The sequence below is a fragment of the Elaeis guineensis genome, chromosome 14 (genome assembly GCF_000442705.2).
Source record: "Elaeis guineensis isolate ETL-2024a chromosome 14, EG11, whole genome shotgun sequence".
NCBI classification, from domain to species: Eukaryota; Viridiplantae; Streptophyta; class Magnoliopsida; order Arecales; family Arecaceae; genus Elaeis; species Elaeis guineensis.
Genome location: NC_026006.2, coordinates 24,190,442 through 24,212,082, shown reverse-complemented (window position 1 = coordinate 24,212,082; position 21,641 = coordinate 24,190,442).

Below are 21,641 nucleotides of genomic sequence, written 5' to 3'. Positions count from 1 at the left end.
TATTAGGAATGTAATAACAGATCTTCAGTTCCAAAATTTTGTTCGAAGGCAACTTCAAAACTTTGGTTCCAATGGCTTCGGTCTGAATGGACTCTCCACTAACGCCGAACAACTTGAAGTCACCTTTATTTAGATTCCTTACTTCCTGTAGATCCTACAATGATTTGCAAAAGTGTGAGCCATAGATAGTATCTAATACCCAAAAATCTGAAAATAAAGTACTTAATAATAAATTAGTTTGTGTCGTATACAAACCTTTAGCAATATTTGCTGATTTCACGATTGCAAGGTACTTCTTGCAATTTCTCTTCCAGTGGTCCTCCTTGCCACATTGATAACAAGTATCTTTGGCGGAGACCTTCTTCACCTTCTTCTTGGAGATGCCAACCTTAGGGTTCATCTTTTTCTTAGAACCCTTCTTTGCCTTCTTTTTGCTGATCTTATTAACATGAAGGACTTGAGCCTTTTCACCCTTGAAATGGATCTTTGTTGTTTTCAAAATGTTCAACAATTTTGGTAGGCTAATATTCAGTTTGTTCATATAATAATTAATAACAAACTGAGAAAAAGAATCAGAGAGAGACTGCAGGATCAAATCCTAGCTCAGTTCACTGTCTATGGCAAAACCCAGCTATCCTAGATGAGTGATCAAATCAATCATCTTTAGGACATGAGTTTGCATGGAGGTAACTTCTGTCATGCGGGCACAGTGCAACTACTTTGATATCTCATATCGAGCAGTTCGACTTTATTCCCCATATAACTCTTTAAGATTAGAAAGAATAGAGGAAATATTCATGTCCTTATATTGCCTCTGAAGCTCATTGCTCATAGAAGCGAGCATGATGTGTTTGATAATCATACTGTCATATTTCTACATCTTATATATGGCTTTATCCTCCTTGGAAGCATCTTCTCCAAGAGAATCTAGAGCAGGTGTATCCAGAATGTAGGAGACTTTCTCTTGAGTGAGAATAATTCTCAAGTTTCTTAACTAGTCGACATAGTTGGGTTCAATCAACTTGTTTGCATCTAGGATACCTCTAAGTGAAAGTGATGATGCCATGAGTGTAGTTAATCTACAACAATAAAAATATAATATAAGCAGACTACTCATGATGACATGCACAACTAGACTAGAACTTTTATCTAATTGTGTCTTCCACTATTTTATCGAACTTCATATCCCTCAAATATGAAAATCGAGAAACATACTAATATCTCTTAGTGGGATTGAGATCTCTATTCCTCACAAACATCTTGTGGATAGCATAATAAGTATTCATGAGTTCAAGAGTAGGTAACTCTTTATCAATTGTACCTCTACAATTCTCAACATCTTTCTTTCTGACCTCTAGATCACATATAGTCTTGTGAATAGCACAACAAACTATAATGTTCTAGTTAAGTTGATCTTTCAATTCATATGGTCATACTTAAACAATGATGCCTTTGTGGATAGTACAATAAAGCAATACTATTCAAATATGCCATAAGCATCAATATGCACTTGATCAACATCATGTCAATTTTTCTATAGTAAGCCTTGTGGATAAAACAATAAGCTCACTAAGTTCTTGACATATTCTATCGATCAAGTTTGAAGGAAGATCTTTGTAATGTCTACATCACTTAATCAATCTAAGTTCAAAATTCAACAAAATCAAATTGGCTAGGTAAGTAGGTGGGAGGCTCCCCATAGCTTTTCTAGACACCAACAGAGTTAGCCAGGCCAACATATAGACTTAATTATAGAACCACCATTCACACTTTTTTTGATACTAATTGATCTTAAAAATTTAACTTTTGATTAAAAAGTAAATCCTGACGTTACAACCTAATATAATTAAACAAGGAACTTTAAACTGATCTCGACACATCATAACTATAAGCACATAAAATGTATACTACAAATATGCAATTTGTATGCTTCAACTATTCATAATAGCAATCACATTATCAAACCAAAAATCATATAAGGGTACAATTGAAGTCATAACATATGACTAACAAATTCATATAGTATAACAAACCCTAATCTAATTAGGCAAGCATAACACCCTTATTTTCTATACATCGATTTAAGCAATGTGATACCATGATAATAAAAATTTTAAATTATCATAAATTTATAATTTTAATAATTAAAATTTAGAATCATGATTCACTAAAAGTTAAAAATATTTTTTAAGTTTGAAGAATTGATGCTAAAAATAATGCTACAATTTTTACAGGATATGAGTAAGAACGATTCTATGCTACCAAATTGTCCTTGTTTGATCGAATCAAACAAGCATAGCTCTGATATCACTATTGAGTTCTATCTATGAAGTAAAAAATAATTTTTAAAAATTTTAAAATCATACAAATCAGTAGTTCTATCACAAAAAACTACCGAGCTAGAATCCAAACCCTAAAATCACCTTATCGATATCGATCAAAGCAAAAACAAGCATGCATAGGGATAGAATTTTATATTTTTATCAAAATAAAAAAATGGCATGTTGGTGTTCTCCATGAAACTCTAAGATAAAAGTCCTCCAATAGTGATCCACACGAAAGTTGGCCAAGATCCTTCCCAACTGGTGCGCTTTCGCAACCTTGTCTGTTGAAGAACACTGCCAGCTTCGAACTTGCGTCACGATCGCACCAAAGTCTAATTGCTTTCAATCTTACCACCAAAATGACACCAAGAAGACACTATTCAAATATAATACAACTTAGGATTTGATTTTTAGCTTCAATATATAGAAAAACCAAACCCTAGGGCACTCAAGCAACACTTGCTGAAAATCTCATCACCCTTCTTTCAACTTTTATCACTCAAATTTTCTTTTTTTTTTTCCTTAAAATTTTTCCAAATTTTTTTTTATGTTTACCACATCCCTTCTCTCTAATTTTAGCCAAAAATCTCAGTAGGAAACCATTTGAGACATCCCTTATAAATAGGGGACCAAGATACATCACATGGGATGAAGGGGCGCCCACCTTTGGTGCTCCAACTTCCTACATGCCAAATAAATTCACTGAGTGAATTTTTGGCATTCTAGATACTTGAAGTAGAAGTACTCTTCCTTCTCTATGTACCATAAAAATCTCATTAATTTTTGGCATCAAAACATAGGAGATCTGGTTTGAAATTTAAGGCAATGTGTATTAGTTAAGAGCCTTCTTTAAGAAGGACTCTTTACTTCACACACCAAAATAAGGGGCCGGCATTTATTTTTGTGTGTGGGTTCTAGTGGGTGTAGAGGACTCCTTCTCCACTTGAAACTAGTCTAAGTTGGATAAGGATCCAATTTAAATTGACCCAATCCCATTAGGTCAAAGCCAACTGGTCTAGGTTAGCTCAAACAATTTGATCTAAATTAATTTAGAAACTTGGGTTAATACAATGTGCTAGCATATCAAATTAATCTATAAAATTTATATTAAACTCTAATTAGATCAGACCAAAGTCAAATCCTAAAGTGTGTGACCTATTGAGTTTTAAATCTAGCCAGCAGTGGACCCAGACTTTCAACGTAACCCTAATCCGATAAGATTAGGTCATCCAAAGAGTCCCAATCAACTTGGACTCTTCCAAATTGACTCTAAAATTAAACTCTTTTAATTTTGATAAATTTATAAGTTAAGATTGATATCTAGCAATATGTCATGACTATCCGAAAGATTTAAAATTTTGATAAAAAATTATCAAAATACCCTTCAGTGGTAAGTTCCCGTGTAATTCAATCCTTCAGTCAAATAGCATCCCAGATGAGCTGTGGGTATGAAAATATGTCAAATTCAATTACTTATTAGTATGTATCTTGATCAGAAGGTGATGATTTAGTTGATGATATATTAAAAAAATTTTTCTAATTATCATCTTGTTTTGGCCAAAGATTTTTGAATCAACGACCTATGAGATCACATAGGATGTTCACTCCCCTTATTAGGAGTAACTGGTCCCTTATTAATCACTCACAACCTCCATGCACTCTTCACTATATCCAAAACACCCCATACAAGGATCAAAGAACTAAGTTAGGTAGTGAATCAAAATATGGATTCAAGTACATAAGGTACCATGGTGACCTCAGATCTAAGGATCACATACATAACTCCCACTAGAGAAATATCAGTTGACATATAAATAAGACTCCATCTAATATTCTCTCGCAGGTCAATTCAGTAAACTCATTCTCTAATGAGCACCCTATCCTTGTATTAGTATCATCATACAAGTCATTGTGAGATCAACCATCCTCATTTCTGAGCATACATAGGACATGCCAGTCTTATCGATATCATTGATCCCCGACTCAATGTACCAATGATTAAAAATATTTTAGGTTAGGGCTATCAAGAAATTAAATCTCACTGGCATGACATAATCATGGTCCTAAAACTATTGCCCAAACCTATGGGGTTCATTATAATCTTAAAATAATTAAGATGCAGCATATAATGAAACAAAAATATCTTATTTTATTAATCATAAATATCAATTACATAAGTCTGAAAGATAAATTACAATAAACACCCTATCTCATCCTATATGCGATTGGCTTGTAGGCCATTATTTTTTCACACACAACACCATCCAGTGGTCCACAAGGGAGGTGCTAATCAAAAGTTTGCATGGAGAAAAAATTAGATAAAATAAGGTGTGACACATGGATAAGAGTCCTTAACAATATGGACTCTTATATAAGGCACATAGATTAGGGTCAACTAGGTTTCCAACTTTATCCAATTTTCATGAGAAACTCATAAAGTGATTTAGCCATAGAAGGACCCCTCTATGCCTAGAATCAGATCACAAACCTTCATAATTTTTTTTCATCATGAAATAATTGGATAGGAATGAGAAAAGGGGCATCCCGTCCCATGGGACAGCAACACAAGATAAACCCCAGTCTTTGGTGCATGAAATATAGGTTTTATGGTGCTAAGTCTTTGGTTCAACCAGCTAAGAGTTAACCCAACTTAGGATCAAATCTGATTTGATCTTAATTGAATTTAATTAGCCAAATCTGAAACTAATTTCGAATTCGATTCGAAAGTAGGAGCTAAGATTTGCAACATATACTAGTATGTTCATCCTGCAAATATGATCTAATTTAATTAGACTCTTGATCAATTTTCTTTATGTGTGATCTATTAGGTTCCATATCTAGTCAATAGTAGATCCAAGTGTAAGTTGACTTGATTTGATTAGAATTCAATCTAATCGATTTAGATTAAATCGAGCTAATCTGATTTCAGCAATAGAACCCTTTCTAATTGATGATCGAATTAAACTCTTTAATTTGATTAAATTTATAAGACAAAATTGATATCTAGCAATGTATCATGTCTATCTAAAAGATTAAGATTTTGATAGAAATATCAAAAATATCCTTCAGTGAAAAGTTACCATGCAATTCGATCCTGCGATCAACCTGCATCCCAAATATGACTCTGGATATAGAATCATGTCAAATTCAATATTATATTTATTTTTTTTTAATCTTATGATGATAATTCAATTAATGAAATATTAGAAATTTTTTTCAATTTTTATCTTATTTTGATCAAAGACTCCCTAAATCATCAGTTGATTAGAGCAAGGAGGATGCGATCTCTTCTTACCAGGAGTGATCGATTCCATGTTGACCTACTCACAATCTTCATATACATTTCATCATATCCAAAACATCCCGTATATGACAAAGTCATGAATGAGTATGAACCAAAATATGAATTCATGTATACAATGTTCTATAGTAGTCTCAGGTCAAAAGATTATGTGCACAACTCCCACTATAAGAAAATATCTTTTAAGGATAAGTTGATTTCATATGATATTTCTTAAATCGAATCAATTCAGTGAATTCATTCTCTAATGAGCACCCACATCCTTATATTAGTGTCTCATACAAGTGGCTTATGAGATTAGCCACCCTCTCCATCGAGCATATATAGGAAGTGCCAGTCTATCCGGAATATTGATCCCCTACTCAATGCTCCTATGACTAGAAATATTCTAAATCAAAACTTTTAGGATTTTAGATCTCATAGATATGATCTCATCATCATCCTAAAGCTATTGTCCTGATTTATAGAGTTCATCATAATCATTATAAAAATAAAATACAGCCCATGATGAAAAATAAATGCCTTTGATTTATAAAGTATCAATTACATGAGTCTAAAAAATTACAAGAAAAATTCATCAAACTATAAATTTTGATTGGCTTGTAAGGTATATTCCTTTCACCAATGACCTTGCTTCTTACAATAAAAGCACTCTGCCTGACTTCGGTCGGCCTTGAACTTGGGCTTCTAGGTCGACTCCCAGCCCTTTGCATCTTTTTATTCTTCTTTTTCTTTCTCTTCTTAAAGGAATGATGTCCACCCGAAAAAGATCCTCCCACTACATTCACCATCTCCTTATGGAACTGGTGATCTTTCTCAAAAGTCTGTAGCAACCCGAACAGACCATGGTAGTTAACTACAGGCTTCATCATTCAAAAATAATAGAGAAATGGCAGGTAGGATTGGGCAGAGAGCTCCGGATCACATCCTTCCCAAGCTGTTCATGCAAGAGAAAGTCAAGCTTGCTCAAACGCTTGATCTATTCGATCATGTATAATATATGATTGGTGATCGATGCTCCTTCCCTCATCTGAGTGTTCAAAATAGCACAACTAGTCTTGTACCACTCAACATCATCGGGAGTACCAAAAGACTCGTTCAACATCTTGAGCATATCTTCTGAGTAAGCTTCTTCAGATTTTTGACTGAACTCATCGTCTATGGCAGCCTGCATTATGCAATGCATCATGGTACAGTCGTTGAGTCACTTCAAACAAGTATCTCGATTCGCACCACGAGCATTAGAAACAAACTCCTCAGGTGCCGAATCTGTAAAGACATACAAAATCCGCTCGTACTCCAAGACTACTTTTAACTTTCGATACCAGTTATCATAGTTGGGTCCCATCAATTTTTCATTATCCAATCGTGATCGAAGCGACAAATTTGAGGCCATAATTGTACAAAAAAAAATAAAACCAAATCAGTATATAAATTAATTAAGCCTAAAGATATGGACTTTAGTCTAAAATTTTTTTCACTATTTTATATGAATTGGTAGCCTCTACCTCTAATTCGAGGAATTACCTTAATTCCTTAGCGGGTACTAGAATCCACACGGACTATACACGAGCTCGACTTTGGCCAGCTCATCCATATGCATCCATGGGTAGGTTCTTTAACTAATTATTTTATCACATAATTTTTAATAATTGATTTAGCCCTAGGTAACTTTTCAGTTGATTTTGGTCTTCTCTACAAGCCTTAGTTAGGTCCGACCATTGATATGATCATACTTAAAAATCTAACTACCAAATGATCAGACTCGATTTTGACCGGCTAACCTGATCACTTGCTAGAGAGACTCGACTGAGTCATCATATTATAAATGATAATTTCAATAGCAGATGAGCACCAAGCCTTTGGGCCTCCAATGATCATCATACTAATGGACTCATTATCATCCAACTTAATGGGAGGCTATGATTTAGTTATCACCATAACTATCTTATTTTAGAGATCTAATAATTTAAAAAATTTAATTTATAAATTAAGAGAAGAGAAGAGATCAACCAATAAACTACTATCCTCCCACTGACTTCATCAAGTCATTCAATTGGATTAGTATCATGCTGGTTGAACTGGCACTTAGATCAGTCACATTGATCAACCTAAATGGTATGGATCAACTCGAATCACTTAACAGTCTAATCAAAATATAATCCACCAAATTGGTCAGGTAAGTGAGATCCATGGGAGGATATGTTAAGCTTACCTTAGACACCATCAAAATAGCCAAGTAAGCCACTCCCAATTAAAAACTACCAATCGAAATGCCAAACTTACCTTAGACATCAATTGATTAATTAGTTTTGATTTGACCAGCCTAATGATTCAGATTCAACCACTGAGCCACAATCAAAATCTATTTGGTCTAATCAAAGATATAGACTTGATCATCTATAACTATTATATTGGTTCCAGAGAAATCCTGATTTAATCTAATTCAATATTTGGTTAGATTTAATCAATTTCTCTACATGATCCATTAACTCTTTGATTCTAATCTTAGGTCTAATCTGATTAAGAGGATCTAATTTGAGCTCACCCATACCCCCATGTTTTATGCAATATCATTAAATCTTAAATCATAATTCTAGATCCAATCAATTTTATACTTAATTTTTAATTAAGTTCAGCATCAACATGGATTTAGGTTGAGATTTGAAATTATTTTTTATGTAAATATTTTTATATTAAATTATAAAATCTTTTAGATCATATCTAAACTTTTTATGATGTTAAATTAAAATAATTTTAATTATTAAAATTAGATGTTATTATGTTTCTTACAACTTGTATCACATACAACCAATCTTAGAATTTCAAGATCTAAGATTTTACAGAAAAGTAAGTTCTTCTTTTCACTTTCTTTTTCATGAAACCTCACAGTAGCATCCCTATATGCCATAATAGCACCCCATTGAATAGAAGGAGAGGGTCATATAACCCTACTTGCTCTTATGATCGAACGGTCTGGTGATTATCCAATCCGAGTACTTTACTACTCAGATCATCTAATCTAACATGTATAGAACTGATCAAAAATTAGATCTGAAAATAAAACTTATTTAGATCTAATCTAAATAATATACAATCAGATCTAAATACATAAGAAATCATATCATATCGAACACTGCTCTGATACCAATTAAAAGAAACATTGACAGTTTTATGCATGTAATTTTAAAATTTTTGCAGTGGATCTTGATAGATTAAATGATTTAACCTATATTATATGCACAAGATATAATCTAAACTAGCATGCCAAGATCTATAATATGATTAAATATGAGATTAAGATCTAAAAATTAAAAATCTAGATCGATCATATCGGTGCTGTGACTAGATCTAACCCTTAGATCTAATCAAACCTAATCTAACGAGTTCAGAAATCATTATCGAAGCATGGGTTGCTAATCTCCACAAGCATATCACATGAAAAGGAATTTTTTTAGGTTGCTCATAGCCACACAAAGGAGTCCGATCTCTACAGATCATTCACACGAAGAATGGATGCTGATCAGGCTCTTTAGGAGTGCTAGCTCACAAGGATCTTTGAAGACTGATCTTCTTCTTCTTCTTTTGATCTCTTAGACATTCTAGAGAGGGAGAAAAACTAATGGAGGAAGAGAAGAGAAGAGAGAGTAATGTAGAAGAAATAACTTTCAAGGATCTTATATGGGACATCCTACTATTGGACCCCCTTTTTATAGATGGGAGTTAGGGTTTAGGGTTTGGAGGAGGCACCATAAATCTCCATGCCAACACCATATGGGGCATCCCATTTTTTCAAAATTATGTGATGGCATGAGAAAGAAATTGGATCTTTCTCACACCAACCAATATCTCAAGGAAAATAGAGAAAAAATGTTTGGGCACCACACAACTTGCCAAAGAAAATTGATCTCTTTCCTTCTTATCTCCTTATCTTTGATTCGGATCGAAATCAAATCAGGAAAGAGATAAGGATCATGACTTATCACGATTGCTGTCCACCCTCTCTGCACCCTCTCTTCTCACACCCAAAAATCTTATGCAAAACCCATTTTTGCATTAAAATAAATGGCGTGTGACTAGGACTTGAGTAAGAGAGAGTGTCCCAATTGGCTGGGACTCTTCATTTCCAATTTGATTCCAAATCAAATCAGATCTGGTTTGAACCCAATGAAAGGAAGGAACCTAATCTAATTAGAAACACAATCACCTCAATAAATTTCTAACCCAATTAAGAATTAACTAAACTCAAGTCCTGATTAAATCAGGAATAAGATTCTCTTGCAACTATACTTGATCAAATCAAACCCAATCTAAGTCAAACTGAATCCAATTTAATTAGACTTGATCCGAACCTCTTTGTTTAATCAAATTAAGTCAATTAGCAATCTAATTACTAATAAATCTTTCATTAATAGCAGAGTCCCAAGCCAGTGAAACTCTTCAGCCATTAGATCAGATCGAATCTTCTAATGTGTGTGACTCTATAGGTTAGAACTTAAGCTAGTAGTATGGGAATAACTTTCTATACTAATTGATGTCACAATCTAGCAATAGGACCAGACATTCGGATAGGCCGAAAGATTACAAAGCAATATTCTAGAACCTATGGACATATGGTTATTATATAATTCATCCCTTTGACCCTAATGCTCAAGGTGACCTAGGGTTTAACTGTCAATCCTAAAATAGTCGACCACATTGTATTTCAACCTTTTAAATTCATCACATAGATTATCTTAGCTAAGATTTTATTAAATTGAAATATACTGATGCATTAACTCCTACTTATTCAGAGGGATCAATCCCATCTTGACTCACACATCGATTTGATAAGTACTTGACTACATTCAAAAATCTTTCATCACTGAATTAAAAATTTAGATGATTCGGTACTAAAGTACAGTGAGCTGTTTATAAGTCACCATGGTGATCTCAGATCAGAGGAATACTTGTACCCATACCCTTCATGAGCTACTCATGACAGCAGAGTGCTCCGTAATTGATCACATTCAGTGCGAATGTACTCTTATATTTTACCTACATGCCATACCAGTGTCTCCACACTCCTTGTTTAAGAGGACAACCAACCCATATAGCACACAATGACCTATACTCGATATTGCTATCATCCTATTAATAGCATATCATTTAATCACAAACATATTTTAAAGACTAGATGACAAATCTTCCTTTGTCGATTAAATATAGTCCTACAAACTTTATTACAACATAGAGTTCAAATAAAATGAACAAAATATGATAAAAAAGCCAAATAATTTTTATTAATTAAAAATTTATATATAATTTATAAATATGAGCACAATCATCAATAGACTGATGATTGACTTTGGGACACAATCCCAACAAATCTTATCTTGTAGGTTTTCATAAATTAAGGAGTTTAATTTATGAGTTAATTAGAAAGAATTTTAATTGGACAACTTGGGTAGGCATGTGATTTGACCTAAATTGATTAAATCAATTCTAATCTAACTTGGTCAACATGCACTTATTCCTACTGCTAGCTTGATGTGGAAATCAATGGATCACACATATCAAAAAATTGATCAAAGAATCAATTGGATTCATTTTATGGATCAATTGAACCTAATTGGGTAGCTAATTAACAAGCTAGCACTTGTTGGCTAACTGAAGCTCCTAGCAAAATTAAAGTTGACTTAAATCTTGTTTAATTGGGCTTACCTATTTATGTAGGACTCTGATTGGATCGAGCCTAATGGGGGTAGCTAAGTTTGGGTATCCCCAAGCCTTATCCACACCCATATCAAAGAGTCCAAAGGGGCTTGGACTCTGGGTGTGCCAAGTTTGTGCGACGAAATAAAAGTAGCAAGCAAAAGGACCAAGAGTCCTTCTGCATATTAATCACTTTATTTTAAGTAGTTTTTAGATAGATAAGAAAACCTTCCCATGCCCCTTGAATTCTAATAAGATCAGGATTTTTATTTGAATTTGTGTAAAATTTTGAATGGATGCCAAACATAGATGGGACACCACAAAAATTAATATGCTGAATTGATTAGTTCGGTTAAGAGGTTTTGAGAAATTCTTTTAATCTAAAACTAAGACCCATGTGAGGCCCTCTCAGCTATCTATCTGGGTGGCACAAACTTTAAAATTTTTCATGGCTAGATGGGGCGTCAAACACCCCTTAAATCTTGGCACGTGTGGGATGAAGCAACAAGAGGAGTTGCATCTTCACGCCAGAATTTCTTCTCATTGGGATATAGTCATGCCTCAAAATTTGTGCCATCAAAGCCTTGTTTAAAGATCTTTCCAAGTGGTGAAATCAATTTTTTTTTTTGATTTAAGGAAGGGCATTGATCCCATCTCAGATTGCAGGCAAACACGAGCAGAACCTAAATCAATGTATCTGAAAATTAAGTCCTCAAATAAGTACTTAATTTTCTAATATGCTGATTTGAGAGACACGTGAACAGGCATATCTAAACCCTTTCCTGTGCCCCTTCTCCTTCTATAAATGGGACTCATACCAAGAGTCCAAGGCATTCAACTCTTAAACAAATCAATTCCTCTCTCTTCCTTGTCTTATTAGGACATAGTTCTTCTATTAAGACAAGTCTGCTGATTTTAAGACAAAGCTTAGGAAGAGAGTAGAAGATGATTTAGAAAATAAAAAGAGTAAAGAAAATAGGCTAAGGATTCATCTGAGAGGGGTCTTGATCTAGGTTAGGCTAAGATCCTCAATTGGTGAAGCAGTTCATAGACAAAGTTCTATCAGAGTAATTTTTTGATCAACTTTTTGTGTTGATCAACGTTGGAGGACCCACAGTTGGGGACTTGTGGAATTAATTACCGGCTTCTTCCCTTTCTTCATCAACTTAATAGGTATGAGTTCTATATCTATTAGCTATTTTGACTATATGATTAAGGGGGTCCTAGGGTTTTGGATTCCATGAGACCTGAGTTTCAAGAAAATTTTTTGAAATCTATCTTCCATTGCACTCCCCAGAACCCAACATCAATCACCAAAAGGGACCATGTGGCACCATCTAATGGCTGCCAACATCAGAGGTTAACCTAAATTAATGTCCAATTAATTTGGTTCAATAATTAAATCAAGTTCGAATTGAATTCAATTCAAAAGTAGAAGCTAGGGTTAGTCATATGTGCTAGCATGCTCACCACTAACGAATTAGATCAATTGATCCAATCAACATTATCAAATCAACTCTTTGATCAATTTTTTTATATGTGTGACCTATTGAGCTCCACATCTAGCCAGTAGTAGGTCCGAATGTATCTTGACCTAATTTGATTAGATCCATTCTTAACTGTCAGGTCCAATTCATGCCGACCCAAATTCAATAATTAAAAAACCTTCTAATTAAAGAATGAATTAAAATCATTAATTTATCCAAACCTACAAATCAAGATTGATATCTAGCAATGTATCATGACTACTCAAAAAATATAAAATTTGATAGAAATATTAAATATATCATTCAATGGCAAGTTACCATGCAATTCAATCTTTCGATTATCCTACATCTCGAATATATTTATGAGTATGAATTTATGTCAAACTTAAACACATATTCTTGTCGATTCTCCATCAATTAGTGATAACTCTAATGAAGCATTAGAAATCCTATCTAATCTTCATTTTGCTTTAGCCAAAGTCTCCTCAAGTTATCTAAAGATGAGAATACATAGGATGTCATCTCTTTTACTAAGAGTGATCGATTCCTTATTGACCTACTTACAACCTCCATACACACTCCACTGTATTCAAAACATCCTATTCATGACTTAATTTTATGATTGAGTATGAACCAAAATATAGGTTCATGTGCACAATGTTTCATGGTGGCTCCGGTCTAAGGATCACTTGCACAACTCCCACTTAAAGAACCATCTTTTGACATACATGTAAGGCTCCATAAGATATTCTCTATCAGTGAGTTAATTTAGTGAACTCATTCCTTAATGAGCACGCACATCTTTATATTAATATCTCCACACAAGTAACTAGTGAGATCAACCACTCTCTTCATCAAGCATACATAAGTTGTATCAGTCTATCCAGAATATTGATCTCCAACTTAATACTCTCATGATCAGAAATATTTAAAATTAAAATTTTAGATCTCACAGATATGACCCATTCATGTCCCCTAAAGCCATTGTCTTAATCTTTGGGGTTCATCATAATCTTTAATATAGAAAGATGCAACTGAAATGATGAATCATAAAATCTCAGTTTATTAATATCAAAATAAATGTCATTATATTAGTTGGAAGAAGATATAGAAAAGTCTCATCACATCATCTTTGTGATTGGCTTATAGGGCACTTATTTTTTCATTACCGTTAGACTTTAGATTAGTATGAAAAGACTGCTATTATGTACCTGTAGCTAGTCGAAACTTGATTTCTGTATCTGTTGGAATTTGGGGTTTAGTGCATGCATATGTATTTTAAAAATTTTATTTTCTAAACACCATAGTGGAGAATAAGATTAAAATACTTTTAATCTGGATATGCATATATGAAAATATAAAACCATATGGTCTATCTCATATGCCAAAATTGATATATACTGAAATTCAGATTATGATCAAATCACATACCTATTTTGTAATTTTTTTCTTCGAATCTGGATCTGAAAGAGAAGAGATTTTCTCTTAGCCATACAAGTGTCCGACCTCTATGAGTATCCACTTGAAATCAGTTTGGAATAGTCCTCTTTAATTTGAATTTTGGTTCTCCCAAAATTTAGCGTACTGAATCTAAACGAAGCCTAGATCACGATCAACGCTTGATCTTTCTCCTTGATCTTCTTCTTCTCCTCTTCTCTAAAGTTTCTCCTTGCTTTATGCTACTATAAAACATTAGCAACCAGCAAATTATGGGATGCCCAACACCTTGGGTGTGGAACTCCTTGGGACTCACATCCCAAGTGATGAGTCATGTAAATCGCCCAAGAGAAGAGAAAGGGAGAGGAAGAGAGGGCGTGAGGATAGCCTTTGGGTATGAAGGATTGCTGGTTTGGATGCTCTAGGGACCTCAGGGGAGATTTCTTTAAATAGGCATAAGGATTAAATCCTATTCAATCTCATAATATAAGTCCTACTTGCATTAGGATTCCTATTAACTTAAGTTATCCAACTTATATTAGGAAGCCCATTAGGCGCCAATAATTGGAGACCTTGCATCCATAATTAGACACCCCAAAACATACCCAAGAGACATCCCATAAGAGAACTAAAAGTCCTCTAATCAATGGACACGCCCAACTTGATCAAATCAAGGTGGCGCCCAAAAATAACTATCAAAAAAATTAATTAGGGACTTGCACTCTTAATTAATTTGATCAATAACCTTAGACACCTAATAATTAAAGTCTCATGAATCTTATTCATATAGGTTATTAGCAGATAATTAAGTTAAAATTATCTTATCAAATAAGTAATCCCAACTAAAAGAAGAACTGGATCCAACCTTGTGCTAGCAAGGTTATCATAAATCCAATAGATTTTTTTAAACCCAATTGACACTTCATAAGCTCAATTACTAATTTCAAACCTAATTTCTTTGTTATGTGACCCCATAGGTTCAATTCTATCTAATAGTGAGATACACAATGATCTCTATTATTATATCATTGAAACTCTTTTCAATGAGTTGGAACAATTTCACTCTAACTCAACAAGGATTGTCGAACCAGAACAATCCTAGTGAGCTCTCACAATCCACTAGTGACACCTAGCAGTATGTAGTGACAACCCAGTAGAACTGAAATAAAACTCTAGAAGTAGTTAACGTATGATTCAGTCCCTCTATCATGAGTCTCGACTAGATGGCAGGTCATAGATAAATCGTCAAACCTCAACATCAATCATATGATAGATTCAATTAGCTCAAGTCTAGTTGTGACTTCTATAGAAACTCTTTTCCATCAATCACACTACTATGGCTATAGATTCTTGGACTTAGCCTTTCAAATCTCATAGGACTACTTCTCTCTATCAAGATCGATAGATCCCATCTTGATGCACACCTTACTCCTACAGTGGATCAACTATCATCAACATCCACTGTAAGGGCTCATTGAGACCCATGTTTATGTGTCAGTCAAACTTCAGCAGCCTCACTGCGAGTAGCAGTACCATCTCAAGTCAAAAGATCAGTCACACAACTACAGTATTAAGATAATCACTGATGATCAAATAAAAATTCAAGTGATCTCTCATATGATCACACTCCGTACTAGTTATTCTCTAACAACCATCCGCACTCGTCGCCCTGTGTCTCTACATAGTAGATTAAAGACTCATCTATCCTGAAAAAAGTGATTTGTATATTAGTCTATCCAGATCTATCACCATCCTCGTAATGATCCTATAATCAAGAGTATTTAAAAATTAAATACATGTCTCAAATTCTCAACACCTTGAGAATATGTATCATAACTAATTTCATGAATGATTCAAGAATAAATCACACTTGAATGAAAAGAAATTATCCTTTTATTGATCATATCAATATATTAAGTACAAAATTATGCCTTAGATTTATTATAATATGTCAGCCATATTAGCTTCTAGGTCATACATCTAACAATCTTCCACTTGGACTAAAGTCAATTGGCCATAAATCTAGGTCCCATCTTCTTAAGGTGGACTTCTATTTTTGGTTGGTTCAACTGCTTAGTCAGCAGGTCTACCACATTGTTCGTGGAGTCTACTCTTTGCACCTCGATATATATTTTTTAAGGTAGTTGCGTATATATGAAAATGCCGCTCAATATGCTTAGATTTTTTATGAGACCTCAGCTCTTTAGCAAATGCTATGGCTCCATTGTTGTTACAGTACAGTGATATGGCATCCAATATCATAACCTCCAATTCCGCAACAAACTTTTTGAACCAGAACCTTCCTTTGCAACATCCGAAGCAGTGATATACTCAGCCTTCGTGGTAATCCACTATGATGGGTTGCTTGAAACTCTTCCAGCTAACTGTACCACCATTGCAAATAAATACATATCTTGATGTAGATTTTCTATCATCAGGATCAGACATGAAGTCTGAATCAGTATAACCCTCGACTCGCAACTCAGAATCACCTCCAAAGATCAAGCATAAATCTTTAGTCCTTCTTAAGTACTTAAGGATGTTCTTCATAGCTATCCAGTGCTCCTCATCTGGATTCGACTGATACCTGCTCATGACACTCACAGCAAAGGCAATATCAGCTTGAGTACATAGCATGACGTACATGAGGCTCCCTATAGTTGAGGTATAAGAAATCCTACTCATGCACTGAATCTTCTCAGATATGGTGAAAATATCATCTTGGAGAGACTAATACTATGCCTAAAAGGCAAGAGACCTCTGTTGGAGTTTTTTATGCTGAGCCTCTTCAGCACCTTCTCTATGTACAGCTTTTGTGACAGACCAAGAATCCGTTTAGATCTATCCCTATAAACTTTTATTCTGAGAATATAGAATACTTCCCCTAGATCTTTCATGAAGAATTTCTTGGACAACCATCTTTTGACCATGGTCAGTATGGGAATGTCATTCCTAATAAGAAAAATATCATCCATGTACAATACGAAGAAAGTGATCGTACTTTCACTGACCTTCTTGTACACATAAGGTTGCTCTTCATTTTTGATGAAATCAAATGATTTGATTACCTCATCAAAATGATGGTTCCAATTTCGAGAAGCTTACTTTAATCGATATATGGACCTTTGCAGCTTGCAGACTCTGTGATCACCATCATCAGATGTAAAACCCATAGGCTACTCCATATAGATCTTCCTCAAGGTATCCATTCAGAAAAGCAGTTTTCACATCTATCTACCCAATTTCATAATCATAATAAGCTGCAACAGTAAGCAAAGTACAGATGGATTTCTGCATGGCTACAGGCGAGAAGATTTTCTGATTGTCAATGCCCTTGCACTGACTATAATCTTTAGCCACAAGTCTAGCTTTATAGGTCTCTACCTTACCATCGGCATCTATCTTCCTTTTGTAGATCTATTTACACATAATGGGTATGATACCCTCAAATGGATCCACTAAAGTCCAAACTTGGTTCGAGTGCATCGAGTCGATTTCTGACTTCATAGCATCTAACCATTTTTCAAAATCGATGTCAGATATCATCTCGTCAAAGATATTAGGATCATCAGTATGACCCCTATCTCCCATAAGAAATATTTTCTTTATTTCCTCCGTAAGTATATCCATGTACCTTTCAGGAGGTCGGGAGATCCTGCTAGATCTACGAGGTGGTAGAGGAACATTAGCTACTGACTCATGGACTATGAATTTCTGAGGATCTATAGCTCTGGGCTCTTCAGAGATTTTTTCTTTGAGCTCACTAACCTCCCACTGCCGCCATCCTGGATAAACTATTTTTCTAGAAATATAGCATTTTGACTCACAATAACATTGTGGTCTTATGGAAAGTAGAAGTCGTATCCCATAGATTCTTTTGGATACCTTATAAAGTGAGCTACAATAGATCTATCTTCCAACTTATCCGTCATCTGTCTTTTGATATAGGTCAGACATCCTCAAGTCTTGAGATAGCCCAGACTTAGCTTCTTACCAAACCATATCTCATATGGTGTGGTAGGAATGAACTTTGATGGAATCCTATTCAACAAGTCAATGATAGTTAACAAGGTATGTCCCCAAAGAAATAAGGGTAAATCAGTAAAGCTCATCATAGATCGGATCATATCTAATAGGGTTCTATTCTTCCTTATGGATACCCCATTGAGCTGAGGTATTCCAAGAGGGGTCCACTGAAAGACTATGTCGTTGTCCTTAAGATATCTCAAAACTTTTCAACTAAGGTATTCATTTTCTTGATTAGATCGAAGAATCTTAACAAATTTATCTATCTACTTTTCTACTTCATGCCTAAATTTTTTGAACTTTTTAAAGACCTCAGACTTATATTTTATGAGATACACATATCTATACCTAGACAGATCATCAATAAAGATAATGAAGTAGGTATAACCACCTCTGGCCTACACATCAAATGGCCCATACACATCAGTGTGTACTAGGGCAAGTAGCTCTGTGGTCTTTTCCCTATGTCCTACATAGGACAACTTGGTCATCTTTCCTCGAAGGCAGGATTCGTAAGCTAGATATGACTCTGGTTTAAAAGAGCCAAAGATCCCATCCTTTTTCAGTTTATTTATTCTGTCCTCTCCAATATGGTCTAGTCTATGATGCTACAAGTACTTCAGGTTAATTTCATCTTGGGATCTCTTTTGGCCTATGGTACTCACTATTTGCTCGTTTAGGTTCACATTCGCATCAACATGCAAGTGATAAAGATTTTCAATTAAAAGATCTCGTGCAATCAATTTATTTCATAAATAAATAGAATAAAAATTTTTATTAAAATAAATTCAAAACCTTCTTGTGCTAACACAGATACGGAAATTAAATTTTGACTAACTACAGGAATATAATAATAGTCTTTCAAATCTAATCTAACACCAGATGGTAATCAAAGAGGGTAGGTGCCAACGACCTCTGCAGCAACCTTTACTCTATTACCGACCTGAAAGATCATGTCACCTTTCCTCAACCTCCTACTTTCTATCAAACCCTGCATTGAGGTACATATATGAGCACTCGAGCCAGAGTCTAATACCCAACTAGAAGTAGAAGAAACTGTTAAGCTAGATTTTATTATGAGCATACCTTTGAAAGATTTATCACCCTTTTTGATCTTTAGGCTCTCCAAGTATTTTGGACAGTTCCTCCTCCAGTGGTCTTCTACATGATAGTGGAAACACTTTCCACATGCCTCAGCTGCCTTTGGACCATTCTTCTTTGTTTTGCTCTTTTTCTTCTACTTCTTCATGGATTTAGCCTTCTTTCTTTCAGTAGACTTTCTCTTGAAAGAAGTCTACTCCATAGCGAGAATAGTGCCTCTTGAACTCTTCAAAGTACCCTCCGTGGTAACCAACATATTGACAAGTTCAAAAATAGTGCAGTCAAATTTGTTCATATAAAAATTCATAATGAATTGACTATATGAACTGGTAAGGGATTGAAGGATCAAATTCATCTGTAATTCCTTTTGCATTTTTAGTCCAAGCTTCCCAAGCTCCTCAATGTCCTTGATCACTGTCATACAGTGCTCATGGACAGACTGCCCCTCGTGCATCTTCAGATTGAAGAGTCTCTTGGATACTTTGAAGCACACAGTATAGCTCTACTCACCATACAACTCTTGTAGGTGAGTGATCATGGTCTGAGCAGTGGACATATGCTCATGCTGACTTTGCAATTCGTTTGACATAGACACCAACACATAACACTTGATCCGACTGTCTTCATCCGTTCACTTCTTAAAAGCAGCTCTTTGCTCAGCAGTAGGATGGTTTGGTAGCACAACGGGATCCTGATCAAGAATATGACTTAACTTTTCTGAGGTCAGGACAATCCTGAGGTTTATGAGTTAGTCTTTATAATTAGCACCGATCAAATGTTGATTTCAAGGATGCTAGCTAGAGGATTTGAGGCTGACATTATGGTTTAACTGTGAGAGTAGAGATTCAAGTTAAACTTTTGTACTTAATATTTATATTTACTTCTAGAGATTTTAAGATGCAAACAATGACTCTCACTAATTTATCAGATCCCTCCACTCTCTAAGAAGAAAACAAAAATCCTAACATGACAAAAGATTCCTAATGGATGCTGCGGTCCCATCGATGACATGCACTTCACCTAATAGTTATTGGTAACATGCACACCGATGCATAGGCAACTCTTTGCCTAGATACTTCACTAAGCATGTTGTTGCGACTTGATCTCTAAGTTATGTGGGCTCACCTAATAGTTATTGCCCACACTTCTTAGTTAAGCCCGACCCATCGTTCACAAGCAAGTGTAAGGCCGTCATTGGGTCTCTCATGTTAGATGAGTGTCCTAGATGCCAGATTGGCTGACACATTCTTGTACAAATCTAAGGGTAAATTTATAATTTTGACTATAAATCAATAAATGGGTTATTCTTCTATCACATTGTGTACATTGTGTCTGTGATACATCCTTTGAGTTAGTAGGATGTCAATTCATATTTTCAAGAGTTGAAAATTTAAGGCATGAATTTACATAACTAACTCATAAACAGCTCCTGACCATAGGATCATCATGAGGATGGTGATTGATCCGGAAGATTGGTGTACGATCGCTTTCTTAGGATAGATGTGTCTTGAGTCTACAGTGTGGAGATATCGAAGTGAGAGTACAAGTATTCATTGAGAATAAAAGTACTGAGCGTGATCACCTCGAGCAGTCATAAGAAAGTCTACCTTCTCGTCGATGACTAGCTCGATGCTGCAGCTGTGTCTAGTTCTTTGACCTGAGGTGCATCGATAGTTCATCTTGAGTGTGTTATAGTTTGACTACATCATAACTCGATCTCCTAGCCATTCGAAATCTTGAGGTGTATGTTGGCTATAGCATATTCATTGTAGGAACTAGGTCGCACCAAGATGGGATCTATCAATCTCGATAGATGAGAGTAGTCCTATGGTGATTGAAAGATCGAGTCCTTAAGCCCATGGCCATGACAAAGTGAAATAATGAAAAAACATTTTTCATTAGGATTTCACATCAGACTCGGATCGATCGATTGATTCATATGACTGATGTTGGATTTGACGAGTTCACCTTAACCCTAATTCAGTCGGGACTCATGATAGAAGAACTCAATCACACAGGTAGCTGCACCGAGAGGTTCATCTTTAGTTCTGATGGGTTGCCACCGTATACTGCTAGGTATCACTGGTGGATTTTGAGAGCAATTAGAATGATCTTGATGATCGATCATTCTAATTGTATGAATCAGAAGAGTTCTGGTCTATCGAAAGGAGTTTTGATGATGTCGATGATGAGATCACGACATATCTCATTACCATACAAAATTGAACCTAACTGGGTCATACTAACAAATGTTAGGATCTGAATGTCATC